Source organism: Pleuronectes platessa, chromosome 12, assembly GCF_947347685.1.
Source record: "Pleuronectes platessa chromosome 12, fPlePla1.1, whole genome shotgun sequence".
NCBI classification, from domain to species: domain Eukaryota; kingdom Metazoa; phylum Chordata; class Actinopteri; order Pleuronectiformes; family Pleuronectidae; genus Pleuronectes; species Pleuronectes platessa.
The window spans coordinates 2,078,066-2,097,250 of record NC_070637.1 but is presented as its reverse complement, the minus strand read 5'-3'; the positions used below and the strand labels follow the sequence as shown (position 1 = coordinate 2,097,250).

The 19,185-nt window shown below is 38.9% G+C and overlaps 1 protein-coding gene across 1 annotated transcript in view; it reads right to left on the bottom strand.

The window, feature by feature from the left end:
* piezo1 (piezo-type mechanosensitive ion channel component 1) overlaps positions 1–19,185 on the bottom strand; it is an 89,652-nt gene that overhangs the window by 69,752 nt on the left and 715 nt on the right. The gene's annotated exons all lie outside the window — the stretch shown is intronic.

The following is a 19,185-nucleotide window of genomic DNA, read 5'->3' as shown; positions in this document are numbered from 1 at the left end:
ATGGATTTTCTTTCATGACAAAGCTAATTAAAATGTTCAGCTCATTCTGCTGCTGCATTGATCATTACAGATTTCAGGGAAACCCTTGTAAATCCTCTTAGGCTGAAGCATTGAACAGTGTTGGCCTTCACAGGGAGAAGGCATCTCCTCTCTTCTATATGTGACTCATGGTGTAGGTCATCTGATATGGGGGTGAAATGCCATGTCAATTTGGCCATTTATATGCTGCTACATGCTTGTGTGTGGTTTACAGGTTTTATATAACTTCTGCTGAAGTTGTGTTCTAGGCCTGTCCCTGCAGCTTGACTTCCTTAATTGTCAGGGGAGGACATTATTGTCTTTAAATACAGTGTCCTTTGTCAGTTCCCACACTCAGTACAAGCTGAAACTAACGGCGCTCCACCCTATGTTAATCATCAAACACACCCTAAAATGATGTCTATGGACTAACATGATAACACGGTCTATTAGCCACAGCAGCTATCTCCCCATACCACTTTGCCCTGTCTGTTTCTCATGTTCCATCTACAGCTCTAATATTCAGATGCTGTTTTAAAGACATGCTACAATAGTTTGCTTTTTTTTGCTAAATGTCTTCAGTGGCACACTATGGCAGGAGATGTTGCAACACTTTATTTCAGATCTCGGTCTCACTTTCTCTAAGCACATTCCCTCTGTCACTGTCATTCACTGCACATGCTTCTCGGTGTCACATGTCACACTTCTCGGTTCCTGCTTGGACACGTTCACAGAAGCAACACTTTCATCAGCTGAGGGGTGACGCAGAATGTAACTTATTAATTCCGCTGTCACGTGTTGTGTCCGCTCACCCCCCACTTGCTCACAGGGAATTCAGCAGAGGACCTACTGCAGAATCTCCAGAGGATCTCAGGAGTTCAGTCCATGTCTGAAAGAAGCTTAAGATCATTACATTTTTCTGTGAATGAATGCACAATTTCTCTCTTAATTTAAAGATTAAAAAGTGGAGACTAAAAGAATAGTTTATCTTGAAGACGTAATAGCTATTCAACTATGAGTCCGATCAGAACAGTGTCAGAGCTTATTATATTTACTGGTGTACATTTAATTGATCTTTTCTTTGCCACTAAGATTCCAACAAGAGACTAGAGCTTATTATATTTTACTGGTGTACATTTAATTGATCTTTTCTTTGCCACTAAGATTCCAACAAGAGACTAGAGCTTATTATATTTTACTGGTGTACATTTAATTGATCTTTTCTTTGCCACTAAGATTCCAACAAGATACTTTCCTTGTTGGTATATGAGGTATATTTCAAACCTAATGTGATTTGGCCCCTGAGTAGCTGAGGATGAAACAGGAAGGTCCACATATTCCAGGATGAAGTTAATTTGTAGCATTTGGATTTATAGTTGTGTTTTTTATTTTACTTTCTGCCCATAAAATGAATACAACTTTGGACCTTTCTACTCTTACAGAAAAGTGAAAGCTATTAAAAGTTTCCAATTCTCACCATCTGAAACCTCAAAATGAAATGAAAGTTAAGGAAAACTGATGAGATCTGCACAATAATGGTCAATTACACTACAGCTGGACTTAGCAAAAGGAAAATTAGAACTTGAGTTCAGCTCAGACCATCATCAATATGTATTGCTTCTTTTAGAAATGCATTGAAAGAAAAAAGAAAAAATGTGCAGCCCCTCACTGAACGCTCCGGAGATTTCTATTTCATTGCCACCATCTGAGCAGAGAATATCACTTGATGAGGAACAACAGATGTATTCAGTATTCAGTGTTGTGCATGAACGAACGCAAAAGAACGCGCTCATTGAACACGTTCACTTTTATGAGAACGATGAACTGAACGCAACTCAATGACAAATAATGAATATGAACGGTGAACACGTTCATATTGTAGCGTCCTCGCGTAGAGACGACAGGAAACTTCTCTCTTAATGTGTAACTTTATTAAAGTCCGTAAAATGTCCGCGATTTAGCCTAACCGAAACCAACTAACTAGACTTCGCACTACGTTACCCCATCTCGGCTCCGTACCACACAACTTGGTAGAAGGAAGCTTCATGGATCAGAGATGATCCATGCTCTATTGAGCCGTATAGTGAATGAATCTGGAATCTTCTCTCAAAAAATATCCCCGCCCCCATTTTTTCCCCATTTAATTTAATTTAAAAAATATATATTTAATTTAATTACATTTTTTTATATTTAATTTTATATTAACATTTTTTATATTACATTTCATCATCATTTCTCCGCGCTGGTTCAGGGGTAAATGATGCTGGTCTTCACAGGTGACTGACCTACGCAAGCCTGTAGCCGCCACCCCCCACAGGAGATTATGTGCTTGTGTGTGTGGCCGCGGCGCTTCTTGGTTCTTCCCGGTGCACACAGCCAAAGTATTTAACATGGGCGAGGAAAGGAGGCGGAGCGCTTTTCACAGCGCTTCTACCTCCGGTGCGTCCCGGGTTAGAGGATGATGGTGTGACGTTAATGTATTGTTTTACATTGCATGTGTCACGTCATGATAAATCAGTCTCCTATGTCGCCTGTACCAGGAGCCGCCCCTGTCACTGGTTATCTTGGCTCGCTGTCTGGCCGGTAACCAGCCGTCCGGACCGCTCCGTGAAGAAGGAGGAGGAGATGTTTCTTTACTTGGAATGCGGCCACTTTATTTCTCGGATATACAGCAGGAGCAACACTCGCATCACCTCTAGGTGCTCCGTCACTTCTCCTTGTAAACACACTTTTAGCGTCTTTCCCACAATACCCTGGTGCACTACGTCACACACTACAAACTTTCCTTAAAGGGGCAGGCCATACCTGCAACACAACAGCTCTCGGTCTCATATACAGATGGCAAGAGAAAGCAGAGACGCAGACTCAGCAACTACATCCGAGATCCGATGCACCTTATTATTATCTGAGGGATTTTTACACACTGTCTGATAAACATTCCGACAGTAAAGGCAAGGGGTAGTGATGGATAAGGTTTTCTTTAACAAGTTAAGTCTTTCATTCTCACTTTCCACCTTAAAACTATGAAATGAACTGAAATATGAACTAGTTCCGAACTTAAATGGTGAACTATGAACGTGAACTATTCATGTTTACTTGTATGAACTGAACTTTGAACTTGTTCACGAGAGTAGTGAACTTGCACAACACTGTCAGTATTTACACCTGCATTGGTCTCTCACATGAGATCTTTACACTTTTGAATGACTACAGGAGAGTGCTGTGCAGAATTTATTGTTGTTTATACTATATGTGGATAATGTAACAGATTGTTAATTGAATGGAAACTGCAAATATTTCAATTGCATTGAGGATCTGATGAATGAATTTGACTGCTTCAGTCGTTTATCACTTAGCGTGAATGATTTCTTCAGCTTTACATTTCTTATTCGTTTTAATTAGTTCAACTACAGTCACTTCCTGTCCTCTGTGATGTTCACCTGGAATGATAAGAGGTGTTTGTTAAGGATAAAAAGAAAGTGACAGATTGTGGTCACACATTTTTTAACTTCAGCATTTTTGGTGGACTGATGAGAGTTTTCAGACATGATGTCTAAACACACAAAGCCTGAGACTGTAACCGGTGTCAACTCCACACTTCCATTTGCAAACGCTATTACTGTGTATATTTACTTTTAGCTATCTATTAATAGAAAACCAAATAACCCCTTTCCCCTACTATACAATTCACACGGGAGAGAGGGTGTGTGCAGGGTGCATCATACGCTGTGCGTAGGGAACCAAGTGCCAGAGGGGGCACCACAGTTATAACGCGCACCTTTTTATGGTGGTTTAGTGGAGTTATACTAATTATTTGCTGATGTATAAGTCCAGTCTATCTTGCAAACTGACCGAGGCGCTTAGGGTCCTTCCATGCAGAATGAACGGTTCGATGTGATGAAGTAGCTAGTAGTAGTTTACACCCTTGAACATATGGGCTCAGCAGGTCAGAGACAGAGTTTGGGGGCAGTCCATTAGAGGCTGAATGCTGCTCTGTCATAAACCATGTGTCCCTTTGAATAGGTTTTTAATTGTACTGCCATCAATCTAGAGGCCTCTGTCAGTTAAGTGCTGTTGGAAATTTTCAAAATGCACAATTAGTAAAGCTAAGTCCTGTAGAACGAGCGTGAAATATGAAGATGTAACCAACTGGAATAGTAGCCTCTGCCGTTCGTAGATCAATGTCATGCTGCTCTCTAACGTTCAATCTGCCTGTTCGGTTCATATGTGTTTAATTCTGTTCCAGGAATTTTCCACCTGCCCTCCACATATCATGTCTCCATGCCTGTTTTTCTTGTCACCGTTTCTCTTGATTGGATTTCTGAATGTTTAGCATGGTTCCAGGTCTCAACTGTGAGCAGATATTTCAGCCTGAGACATCAGCTCAACAGTACGGTCTGCAACTTCTGGCACAAGCAACAGTCAGCACCTTAAAAACATTGGACTTTAGAAATCTCAACATAGCACGAAGAAAGCGGAATCTGATGACAGCCACAATAACATTTTACGAGACTGAAGTATGTAAGATTGGAGCCATTTGAGACATGGGATCGACCTGCCGACCTCCTTGTTGGAGGACGGCCGCTCTACCCCTCAGCCACAGCCGCCCCTGCCCGCCGAGATACCCACTCAACTGGGCTGACTGGTATTCATGGTGCAATGTGGTACATTTGAAAAGGAGCAGAATGGCTAATTGCAATGACCAATCATTATTTCAAGGTACATAGGCTATTTGTGTATTGTCCTGAGAAAAATTCTAATTCATAGGCTGAGGCTTAGCGTGTCCGATGATGATACTTTCATCATCGGTCATCGTGCACATTCCGCCACATCCATGTTTTTGGTGCTGTGGCTCAGCTGTGGCTAAGGCCCATCAACTTTTTCACAAACCTGTCACATACATTAGGTTGGTGGTTCAATCCCGAGCTCTACTGACAAAGTGTACTTGAGCAAGACATTGAAGCCTAACATCTGTTCTGTCAGAATGAACGATGTGTGTTTACAAAAGGGGATTGTTGAGACAAAAATATAATATAATGCAGTCAATTTACAAGCTCCAAGTTACAGACGGCTCCCCAGTGTTAATTTAAATACTGAATTTGCTTCTCTGGATCCTGCAGATATGAAAATGTGAAACCACAACATGCAGTGAACTGTCTGGAAAATGTGGATTGCACATTCCTCTGGACCTTAGCCTGTATAATGAATATCTGCAGGGCAATGCCCAGGCATGCTGAAAGTGTATCTATCATCTCTGTTCTACAGAGACATTTTACATCTAATTATTTATTACTTATAATTACACTTATAGTGCAGTCAGTTCTATTTCAGTTCTGTCTCATTCTAAACTCCACTTGCTCTGGAAAAACCAACAGGTCAGCTGTGGAACTCATCACAAATGAGAAGTGAGGCTACGTGTGATTAAGGTGTTTTTAGAATGGAACACTATCTCTCTCTCGCTCTCTCTCTCTGTCTCTGTCTCTCTCTCTCTCTCTCTCTCTCTCTCTCTCTCTCTCTCTCTCTCTCTCTCTCTCTCTCTCTCTCTCTCTCTCTGTATTATTTTCATTTAAGTACATTCAGTCCAGCTTTCCTGTTTTTGTGGAAAGAAAATGGGCAAAGAGACATGAATAATTTACACACACACACACACACACACACACACACACACACACACACACACACAGAAAGAGAGAGAGAGAGAGAGAGAGAGAGAGAGAGAGAGAGAGAGAGAGAGAGAGAGAGAGCCTGATCGCACAGTGTGTTATAACGCTGCTGAGGGTAATTTATGGATAGTTGATGTTAAAATAATTTGTCCCCTGTGTGCATGTTAACACTGAGCTGCCTGCAGGGTTCCCACTGTCGCCCCTGTGTTCATTTCCACAGCTTCCATGACAGTAAAAACAAACACACCACATGTGCATGTGATGATTACAGAGGCTTCAGCTAACTGGCAGTGATCAGAGAGAAATCTGAACTGCAGAGCAACTAAAAATTCCAAAGGGAAAATGTCTACATTTGCAACCAACTGTAACTATGTTCACAAAGAGCATCTTGTCCAAAAGGAAGGTCATCAAATACTATAATCAGTCTGAATCTATACTGTCTTGTACTTATCCTACATTGCATAGGTGTTTATTCTCATGTTGTCAGTGTTGAACATGCAGTGCAAACACATACCACAAATCTAAAGGGAGCTGATGTTGTTTGCTGTTTGTATCTTATTATAACTTTAATTGTCCAATAAAGGCAAAAAGTCAAAAATCGAAACAAAGATGACAATTATATGTTACATCACTTCAATCATAATTATTCTGTATCTCATCTTACAAATGACATAAGGATCATAAGTTAAATATCAGCAATGTTATTTATAAAACAATGAGTGGGATTCATACTAAAAGTGTACGCGCGCACAAAAGCCCTAAATAGCGTACGCAAAAGGAAATTCCGATATATAAAGCTGTGTGCACTAACATCTGAACACAATGTTCACTTTATAAATCACAGTCCACCTAGAAACGTTCGTACTTGGATCTGCCTAATTATCCGCCCTCTACACGCCCACTTTCAGCAATAAATGGTCAATGCAAAGCATCTCGTGAATAATAAATTGTGCTGCTGACCAATTGGGTTCCACCGTGAGTTATGACACAGTCACGGCATCAAGCGATTAGAAGAGGAAGCGAAACTTTTTGACACTGACATTGAGATGTTTGTCAGTGAGGTGGGGTTGAAGAGCAATTTTGTGGGACAGCAGTGATGTCAACAATAAAGAAAATACACTGATACTCTGCTGCTGCTGCAGATATTACTGTGAGTGAGAGTGAAGACGATAGAAAGAACGGAGCGAAACACACTCAGAATATGAGGGAACTTGTTGTATCTCATATCATCGTATTTTAATCAATATAGTTTGAGCAAAACTGCTGGATTATTAAATTCAGAGACAGCTGTGATGTCCCCAATCTATAGAATAAATTTTGTGTTTGTATTAGGATGGTTCGGTTCCGACAGTTGATCTGTGCGATACCGGACTCATTTTAGCACAAAGATCACAGATAACACATCCATATTATTTGGAAAGTGAATAGTTTTTATTTATTTTTTGTAAGTGATCTCCATTGCGCTCGGTGCACCTGATGGAAGAGTCATGTTTATTGCAGCGATTTGATGATACACACACAGTGTTAGAAGATAATATTAAAAACTATTAATGACCGTGCTGTTTAGTGGTATCTGAACATAATTAGCTGTAAGTTGTTTTTATATTTTCCAATTGAAAGGTTCGTGTGGAAAAGATATGCACATCTAAAGCTGTTCGTTTTAATGTAAATGATGAAGTGGATCAATAATCAGTCTGAAGTTCACCACCTCACATCTGCATCGCCACTTTCCAATCTCCAAAAAGTTAGTTTTTATAAATCCCATCGTTTGCGTGAGAAGTGGCGTACCTACGCTCTAGGCCCCGTTTTGTGCATACGGATATGGATGAGACACAGATCTAGAACTTTGCTATATAAAAAATGCCCTGAGAAGACAGGATTTGTCGCTATATAAATAAAACTAAATTGTCTGCATTTACAAAATAAAAGATAGCATTTTTGCTAGAAAAGATAAAAAGAGGCCATGATACACAGGACTACTAAACTCAACCAATCTCATGTCAAAAAATCACAGCTGATCAAAGTCAGTCGAAGAACAGAACACATGTTTAATACAAACATGCTATCTCTAAAACACACAAACACACCTCTCTCTAGTTAGAGTTAAAGAGGGAATAAGATAATAAGAAGAGTGAGCATAGTGAAGCAGAGAAGTCTAACTCGCACCAATACTGAGACATGACTTTTGCCTTTTCCAAATTGTCTTGTTTCTCATACATCTCTGTATCAATGACTCTGAAACTGAGGCCGCAACTGTGATATAAATATCTATGATTGTAAAGCTCCCAATTATCATTTTATTAAGCTCTATAACATACAGCGATTTTTCAGTGTACCCTGCCTCTCTCGCTCAATATCAGCTGAAATTGGCTTCAGCCCCCCTAAGACCATTAAAGAATAAGCAGTATAGTGTAATATACTTCTGTCAAATGGTCGTGTTTGATAACACCGACCGGTCCCCACAACAGACTCAAAAAATCACTAGCTAATGTACCACCTACACAAAAATGTGCGAGTCAGATGAGAAACACTTCAGTAGAATCCTTAAAGTAAATGGCAAACTCAGACGTAACAAGAGGTTTTTACCTAAGAAACCAAATATTTATATGTTTGTTTCACACTAATGGAGATTAGTGTAAAATATCAAATGTAAATACGCTGGAGTGAGCAGGAATGCTAATCAACATCCATTTTCCTCATGCAGGTAGAAAACAAATAGAGAACATGAGACGGTAAGTTGTTATGGTAAGTAACAGTTACAGGCACCAGTATACAAATTCACAATAGAAAACAGTACAATACATATCTGACTCAGGTCTCATTTGACAAAGAGTCAATAAGATGGAAGGAGACAGCTGCTGTTACAACTTAATATCTGTAAAGACATGGACCCAGATTACAATGTTGAGAAAATGTTGAAGTAATGTGTGGACGGCCCTATTGCTCCTTATCAGTTCCACATTTATTACACTCATACCTGCAAACCTTATACCTTATACAGTGTATTGTCACCAAGCAGTAACCAAGAGGTACAATATCCTAATAAAACATGCTAACACTTGCTTTGGAACAAATTTCAGGGGTGAGCTCACAATACTGTCAAGTATTTCACATCCAGTCTGTCTTTTTAAGTGTTCCCAAGGTACAGAGCTGACGCTTTTCACATGTCTGAGACATTCTATCTGATAGCTGAAGCAGGACTCCTGTCCATTCCGTATATATTATATGGTTAGTGTCAGAAGCCAAACATGGTATTCTTTGTCAAAGGATGTCTGTTTTCACCTCGGATCCATAGATTTAATCTCATTCTGAAAAACCTGCTAACCTGTGATAATTCTTCACATATACCCAAGTATAGAGGATAAGTAAACAACTTTTGTCCTGGTTTGTATCTAAATGTCATCTACATTTCCCAGAGAGTCATTTTTGTGGTCATATATTCCATGAGTTAATGCTCCATTACATACAGGCCAGTCAGAACCTTGGAGCAGACACTTTCCTGGCTCTAAACTCGCCAAACATGCCACATTCTCTGCATGCTGGCTCAAACATGCACCGGTATCTCTTTAACAAAAACTGCAGAGGAAAAAAAAGCCAGCACGTAGGAAAATCTGACTTAGCTCTGCAAAGTCAAAAAAAAGTCTGTACAGTTTACTATGGATAGGAAGAACCGTGAGAAAAGCTTAAAGTCATTTTCCTGATGATGTTGATATGAAACACCAAACTGTGCCCTGGCTTCTTTCTGAACAGAGAAAAAACTTCTCATCCTCCTACTCTCTCTGGCTTCCTCCCACACACCCACAGCTCACACACACTCCGAACATTTCTCACTGAGCCATGAAGTCTTGTTAAACTGCTCTGGTGTGCAATGGCTCTGACTCACTGGCTTAGCACCTCTCACATATAACACACACACAACTGTCTTCGTCAGGCCAGTTATTGTTTTTAGCTGGATATGAGTGATTCACATCCAGCTTTCTATCTCCTGATACACAAAGGAAAGGTTACACTGTGTCTTTGTACCACTGCCCTTTATGTCTCCTTCACCTTCAAATTATTAACCCCACTGAGGGGAAATGAGTCTCCTGTGTGTGAGCTACATCACTTCTTAGTTCTTAAATTAATAACATTGTTCTCAAGCATGTGCAAACTTCACTTGGTTGTCCTACAAGTCTTGTAAAGTTGTGTTGCACAATTTTTTAATAATTGTGACTAAGATACAGGATTGAATAGTGACTGCTCATCTTTGACCAATTACCTTCATTGATGTTGTCCATCACCACCGATCCATTACATCATGTCAGTGCATCATTGCTATAGAAGTGAAGAAACCTTCATTGTGGCGGCATCTCACTTGAAAAACCAAACAGTCCCCCTGTAATGTATGCATGTATGGGAGTTTATATTTTAACTACTTTGTTTTACTTACAGAGATACAATCGTTAAAATATCACTTATTTAAAGTCTAAAAAGAATCTCCAGTTTTATGGAGAGCAAAATATCTTCGCTATTCAGCAACTATCAATAAACCTCAACATTGGAAAAACGAAAACCAAATATAAAATGCCGCCGCCATTAGTCCTGAGGCGTTGCTCCACTCAGAACAGGGGCTGTACTCCTTGTAATATTGTCATTTTGCTTATATAACCCAACATAAATCCCAGATATTCTTATACGTGTGTTGGACTGTACTGGAGGAATGACCAGTATTCTTTCAAAACATATTCTCCCAGAGTTCTTAAATCTCCAATAGTTCAGCTGGGTTTAGATGTGATGACTGCAAAAAAATTTTACAGAATTTTCATTAACTCATGAAATCATTCATTTGACACTTGTGTCCTAAGTGACGGTCTTAGGTATCTGCAGTGAGTATGTTTTTTCATTGATTTGTTTCCTTACATTTTTACAAATCTGTATCAATAAAAGCAAGCAACACACGTGGTGAAACAAGCTTTTCCCATGGTCATCGTGCAAACAAAATTCTGAGGGAGCGGGGCAAAGTTTATGACAAAATTTCCTGCAAATTGGCATATGTATTCAAATACTTTTCTTTTTTTTTGAGAAGATCGATAATAAAGCCACATATGGAATGAGTCCGCCAACAATTTAACAGCCATGTTTTCCAACACAAAATATAGGGCACAGTATGAGTACTGATGAGCGTGAGCTGTGTCTGCCCAGGATCAAAGCTAAGATCTATTTTAAAGACTGCTCCTTCTCACCACAGAAGCTAGCTACATATTTGGGATGTAACCACACCCAACACATGCTGGTATAATAACACAAGGGAAAGTTAAATGTACATATGTTACCATGAAGGGAAATATCCTGTCTATAAAGCTCACCTACCTGTAGAAGCATCAACCTCCTGATGATGGCAGAGCTGGGGCATTCTGTAATTTTTTTTAAAAGCACCAGATTTTCCTCTGTATCTTGACCTGGACAATCAAATGGAGCTCAGTGCTAAAACTTGCAACAACTAACAACAGTTTGAGTTAAACCATTATCTATTGACATTACTGGAGGATTAATTCACTGTGATTGTGACATACCTGCGACTTCCAGCCACCATTTAAGCTGGCAGCTCTCTGGTTCACTTGCTGATGCTAACAGGCTAATCACCTAGGTACCAAGCTAACTATTAGCTACTCGATATTGTTACACTAATGTAAATAATGAATCAAACCTCAATCGATCAATCAAATTGTATTTGTATAGCCTATATTCACAAATCACAATTTGTCTCATGGGGCTGAACAAGGTGTGACATCCTCTGCCCTTAACCCTCAACAAGAGTCAGGAAAAACTACAACAAAAAAAAACTATTAACAGGGGACAAAAATGTATAAACCTCAGAGAGAGCCACATGTTAGGGATCCCTCTCCCAGGACGAACAGAAGTGCAAACAATGCCATGTGTAGTTCAACACATCAACAAAATTACAATATTTACTAAATTGACTGAATTTATTTCAACACACACCGAGTTGTGACAGAAGTTTGGTTCACTGAAACCTAGGGTTAATTATTTTGTTCATCCCTTCTAAAGCCAAAACTATGGCCATGTGCCAAACCAAACTGTCTCACAGTCCCAACTCCTGTATAGCAAACATTTGGATGAATTGTCTCGAGTTCAAATCCATTCATTGTTCATATTTAGATTAGCATTGAAGAACTCATACATCGTGATATTCAAGTGGTCCCAGAGGGAAATATTCAAAAGTCTAAAAAAGATATATATATATATATATATAATATATAAACTGGTTCACAGTTAACTAGTTACATTAGGTCAAGTCAAAACAACCATTTACTCATACAGTGGTTTGGGGGGTCACATGTAAAAGTGTGCTGGAAAAGGCTCCAGCCCTTTTATTCTTAACAGGATGAATAATTTAAGGAAATGGACAAATGGATAGATAGATGGAGATTTATAGCAAAAACAAACTTTCTATTTAGAGAGAAAATACAGAGTTTGTCCCATCTAATGCCCGTCCATGGTCTCAAAGGCAAAGCTTTACAAGCATTATTTTTTTTAGTCTTTAAACTACTACAACAATATGAAATAATTTATTATAATTAATTGACATATTTCACTTCCTTAACTGAGTTAAAACTCATAAACTGTTGACAGACCACTGCAAGTTCTAGCTAGTGTCAGCCTGTCACAAGTTCTCTCTCTCTCTCTCTCTCTCTCTCTCTCTCTCTCTCTCTCTCTCTCTCTCTCTCTCTCTCTCTCTCTCTCTCTCTCTCTCTCTCGTGCTTAACATAGGCTTTGCAGTATAACAAAATTGGAGTATTTTTACTCAGTGTAACCTATGCTGCACACTCTTCCTGCTCCAGAGCAGCTCAGAGGATCGGATGAAAGAATTGGCTAGAGACCACTTAAATCACTGCAAAATAAAGTCATTATTTTTGCAGGATCCTGTAGACATATTAAGTTAGTCATAATAATATTTTGTAGCAGAACCATTTGTTAATTTAAAAAATGGCTTCTAACAACTGGAAGAAAAGTTTACGTTTTAAGTGATGCATTTCTCTTGATACCAACAGTATTTCTTGAAGTGATTCATCATAGCCTACACAGCAGTTATTCCCCTCAGTACATCGGAAACTGAAAAACACAATGCTACTGAGAGTGACAAGTGTTCAGCACCATCTCCACCAAGTCACTGTTGGATGTGTCAATTGCTTTTTAATGAGAACTGCTAGAAACAAGCTGTGTAAAGAAACAACCCACCACTTCATTTGTGTTTCCAATATGTTTTCCCCCATAGACGGTATACAAATAGGGTATATATATATAAAGAATATATCAAATTAATTATCTACAAAATTTGACACAGCAGCTGGTTGGTTTCACTTCCCACCACTTTCACCAGGCTGACTGAGAGGCACACCTCCACCGAATCCAGTATTCCTCGATCCCTTCATAGCAATATCTTTATGACCTTTTTCAATGATAAATCTCTAACTATTAGAAATAAAATCAACCATCTCCTGCCCTCAATTGGCACTAATACCCTACCAACAACAGAAATCTCAGAAACGGCTGAGAATCCTACCCATTATTTAGACCGTTTCTCTCTGATCACCCGTGATCAGTTTACCAAAATAATCAACAACCTGTATCTTAGATCTGATTCCGACAAAATTACTTATCCTAGACCCAGAGGTTTTAGCCAATTACAGACCAATATCTAATCTCCCCTTCATGTCTAAAATCTTAGAAAAAGTTGTAGCCAATCAGCTGTGTGAGTTTCTCCAGGAAAATAATATATATGAAGACTTTCAGTCTGGGTTCAGAGCCAATCACGCCACAGAGACAGCCTTAGCAAAAGTCACTAATGACCTTCTAATAGCTTCAGATCAGGGAATTGTGTCTGTCCTCGTTCTGTTAGATCTCAGTGCAGCATTTGACACAATCAAATTTTATTACAAAGACTTAAACAGTTAATTAACATTAATGGAACCGCCCTAAACTGGTTTAATTCTTATTTTTCTGATCACTCCCAATTCGTGCAAATTAATGATTAGTCATCTGTGCACACCAAGGTTAACCATGGTGTTCCACAGGGCTCCGTGCTCGGCCCAATGTGTAACTATGTAAATTTCCACTGCTATGCGGATGACACCCAGTTATACTTGTCGTTTAATCATACTTGTCCCGCAGATCCGGGCCCGCTGTGGCAGCACCATGGATTACGATTTGTGGATCGCGCATCAGAGATTGCAATGGTGGATCCAGTATGGCGGATTCTATATCATGCGGGCTGATCGTAGTGGTGTAGTAGAAAATTATACTGTTCCTGTAGTGGCTGTAAACACAACACAGGTACAAATTTACCTAATCATAATTTGTAATCTGATACATCTGCATCAGTGACCAGGCTAACATTAAAACATTGTTTGAAACAATGTTTGTCACCACTAGTTTCAGATGAGTCATTGAATGTATGTGTGTTCTGAAACTTTCTCTAAAAATCTATTGTTGGATACTGTGCCAGACTGTGTCTAGACAAAGTTCCTGTTTCAATGCTGTTTCTTAAAGGTTGAACCTCTGTTTTTTATATACCATTATTGTGTTGATCAGATGATCTGCCTGCTCCATGTGTACAGTACATGTGTTTTTTTAAGTTCCTGCTACTGTTTTGAGGAACTCAGAGGGGCTTCTTAAACTGCGAGTTCTGAGAGGCTCTTTGCACTCAAGCAGACAGCCTTGCTCTGTGTTTGACTTGTGTCCGAAGCTTCGTAATAAAAGACAAACAAACTGTTTGATTGATTCACTCTTTATTCCTGACGACGACGTAAAATTGCCATCACAGTGGTAATGGCGGATTCTGTGTCGGGCTGGCATCATATAATGGTGGTGGACCACGACCGAGGCGGCGCCTGATGATGGATCCTAATAAGCGGCAATGGACAATGACTGTGGACTATAGTGGCATCTGATCTGGATGGTGGATCATGATCTTGCTGGCTGCTGACCATGGACTATGATTGCAGCAGGACTGCTTGACATATAGTATTGAAGTTATCCTTCAAAATGTTTACCCTCATCAATGCTGCTAAATACTTTAATCTTGATGATGTTTTCCTACACCTGACATCTGTTGCACTTCTGTCCGTCCTGGGAGAGGGATCCCTCACATGTGGCTCTCTGAGGTTTCTACATATTTTTACCCTGTTAAAAGGGTTTTTAGTAGTTTTTCCTTACTCTTGCTGAGGGTTAAAGACAGAGGATGTCACAACATGTTAAAGCCCTATGAGACGAATTGTGATTTGTGAATATATGGGCTATACAAATAAAATTTGAGTGATTGATTGACTTGAGAGAATTTATGCCGTCTGGCATCACTGTTACAAAAAGAGGATTCAAATACACCACACAGGAGGTGGAAGACATTGATGTTGTATCAGCTAAGTGCACAGAAAACCCTCAAAACAGTAGTAAGATATTCTTCACAGTAGTATGACATTGATCAGTGAACTTTTTCCATTACAATTACATTATATTTAATTTAGGTGACGCTTTTAACCATACTGGATATTACCAAGTACCTCTCAGAACTGAATGTCAAGTCCTGAGGCCCCAACCAGCATCTCAGCTCTCTGCTTTCAAATTTGAAATCATTTGATGTTGTGGAAGGTGCAACTGGGAAGGGACATTTCTTACTCTGTCAGAACAAAAGCCTGCTGTGACATCAGATATTACTGTTTGAAAAACACCTTCAGGCACTCTGGTAGACGTTTCAGGACATGAAAAGTAAACAAAAGCAAATTAACATAATTCTCAGCTGCTAATGCGGAACCAGCTGATGTGCCTGACAACCTACAACATGAAATCATTAAGCTATAAAGCAAAAACAAGCTTAAAATTGCGGACAACCACCTCCCTCTGCTCAAAACCTACAAGGTGCCTGTACATCCTGAGTTTTTCCCCATTCTAAGACATGCACTGAACTGTGTTTCTCTGTTTGAGACAATCTACTATCAGGTCTTTGATAAATTGATTCTTGCCAAGACAGTAATCATTAAAGACTGACCTAAACCTGCAAAACCAGCTGTAAGTAGCATCCTAAATACCATCTGACATCAGACTCTGCCAAAAGCAGCTGGTCCAGCCATAGCATCTGAGAGGTTGGTGTGATATGTTCAGTAATTTAAAATGAATGATGTTATAAAGAAAAAAGTGTTCAACACAAAACAAATCCCATGTGGGCGGCTGTGGCTGAGGTCTAGAGCGGTCGTCCTCCAACCTGAAGGTCAGCAGGTCTTCCCCATCTGCATGCCGAAGTGTCCTTGGGCAAGATGCTGAACCCTGAATTGCCCCTCATAGAACAACAAAGTGCTGTAATAGATGCACTGTATGAATGTGTGTGTGAATGGGTGAATGTAAAACTGTACTGTAAAGAGCTTTGAGTGGTTATCAAGACTAGAAAAGCGCTATATAAATACAAAACCATTTACCATTTACCATTCAAATATAGGCCTATAATTACAAGTTTTCTCTGTAAATTAATTATGGGCTCAAAAAAACCTCAACTCAAACTTTGCATAACTGTGTCATATAATGTAGTATTATTTTATAGATTTATTATCGGTTTAAAATTATAAATATATATATATACAGTTGCAATCAGAAATATTCAACCCCCCAAAGATTTTAAGGATTTATCAATTAAAGTTGACAGAATCTTGCTCCTTGAGCAAGAATCTGCTTCGGATGACTTCTTTATGAGTTGAGTGATACAGAAAATCAACATGGAAAATGCATGATGTAGTATTTGTGTGTAGCAGTATATTTTGTTAAGATAGCCATATCACAATTATTCAACCCCTATATAATATTGTTGTTTTTAAAGCTGTCTGACAGTTTTTTTGTCCTAAAGTTGAGTTGAAACATTATTAAGCCTTTGGGAACTCTATACTGATCCTTCATTTGCTTCAGCTGTGATGCATATATAAACCCCACCCATGAAGGTATTCCAGGTGAGTTGCAATCATGGGAAAGACAAAGGAGCTTCCACAAAAGCTGAGAGAGGAGATTATTTCATCACACCTGAAAGGCCTTGGGTAGAAGAAGAGTTCCCAAAAAAATTATATTCCAAGAGACACAATTGGGAACATTACAAGGAAGTTTAAAACTGATGGAGCAGCTTCAAACCTGCCTGGCCGTGGAAGAAAGCCCAACATTTCATCAAGGACCCTCAGCAACTTAGTCAGAACAACTCAGATAAACCCCTGTGTGACTGCAAGACACCTACAGGATGACCTGATGAAGGCTGGTACAAGTGCTTCAGTGGCAACTATAAGACGTGCACTGAATTAAAAAGGACTTCATGGCCGGCTTCAATACACACTCAGCTCTTGACCACAAGGAACATCAAAAGTAGACTAGAATATGCCAGGAGGAATTTGGATAAGACTACTGAGTTTTGGGTGACAGTTCTATGGACTGATGAAACCAAACTGGAACTGAAACCGGCAGGAACTAGCAATCTTTATTGTGTACATGGCATCATGGATTCACAGAAATACCAGGCCATTTTAAAGAGGAATGTGATGCCTTCTGTTGACAAATTAAACATTGGTGATCATTGGACTTTCCAGCAAGACAATGATCCAAAGCAAAACCTCCAAGTCCACCAAAGCTTGGTTGAGAAAAAGATCCTGGAACATACTGGAGTGGCATTCACAGTCACCAGATTCAAATTTGATTAAATATCTTTGGTGGGATTTAAAGAAGGCAGTTGCAGCATGGAAGCCATCAAACATCACTGATCTAGAGGCTTTTGCACTTGAAAAATGGGCAAAGATTACAATCGAGAGGTGTAAGAAGCTTGTCCGCACTTACCAAAAACATTTTTTAGAAGTTATAAAAGCTAGAGGATGCGCCACAAAGTACTGAAGCTGGGGGGTTGAATAATACTGCACATGCACATGTGTTGAAAGAGTTACATTTTTCATTTGAACTTCAAAGTTAAGTCAGCTTCTGTTATCAAAATACAAAAATACGCATCACTAAATATCTTTTGTTGTTTGATGAGTTTTTTTTGTCATTTATTGTCATTATCTGTCATCCACATCACTATAATGTCTATTGAGGTGAGGGGGTTGACTATTTCTGATTGCAACTGTATATATATATATATATATATATATATATATATATATATATATACATTGCAACCTAAAACCCACAGAGGCACTAAAGATTGTGATTTTCTTTCTTTGTTAACTATAGAGTGGATCATTGCCACATTTAACTTGATTATTTTGTTTACTGCTTGATAGACCTTTTTTGCTACTACCCACTGACATGGTTTAAATGTTTGACCCCCCTGAACATCCTAAAATTCAGAGGGATCAGGAATAAATTTTAGCTAAGTTTTTGGAGTCCAGTTTTTCTATAACCTTGCCCAAATATATGACTGTGGCATTGAAACAAAATAACTCCTAAGTTTTTTCTTGATAGATAAGAAGTTGTAGAATATAGGGTGAATTTGGGTAATCTCTGAGATTTCTTTAGTTTTTTTTATGGGATACACCTTTAATAGAATTTATTTTGGTGTTCTTTATGAAAAACAAATTTTACAAGACTTTTACATTGAAATTATATTTTTTATTAATCATATTTTCGTATCCATTTTCTTAGTATTTTTTTCATATTGATTTTTAAAAATGTATAATACAGAGCTCGTTTTTGGGACAGTGAACACTACAAGATGTGCTGTGTCTGAGTACGATATCTCCATTCTTTTTTTCTGTTGCGGTTAAAAAGTATTTTAAGGATTAAAAAAAGTTATAATATGTAGTCAAAATTGCTAAATAAAAAATCCCACATTACCTGAATTCACCCTAACTCAAACATGACACGAGGTAACTTATTAACCTTAGAGACATGTTCTGGCCCTTCCTCCATAGAACGTGGACCTCATCCCAGTGTGACTGCATGATTGATTCAACATTGTGAATTCAGTCATTATCGTATAATGCACAAATTAAGCTGGAAATAATAAATACAAATAATAACAGGCAATCAAGAGTGTAGCTGTGCCTGTTATTAACTGTTAATGAATTATGTGATTAACCAGGGAAAAATAAAGAATGAAGTTGTGTCAAGTTGGCCGGTCTAATATTCAGAGTAATCGCAGTGTCAGATCACTTTATTCTGAAAACCAGTTTGTATCAACGTTGAACAAATCTTGGAGTGGAAACATATTAACTTGTTTGCGTTACTTTAGGCGAGGCTATCACGAGTAATCCCGACAACCCTCATTGAACTATCATTCAGTTTAAGGAGTCTCTGCTCCTCAGCTAAGGGGTGGAAAATGACTTAAAACCTGTTGATTAAGTTTCGAATAACACTTCATTCGGCTGATGTTCCAACCTCAGATCAATGCTCTCCCCGAGGTTTTATATGTATTTTTTTCCCCCAACCCGCCGACACTGTCGCGTTTCACAACAGGACACCAACACCTTCTCCAAACAGGACTGAGATT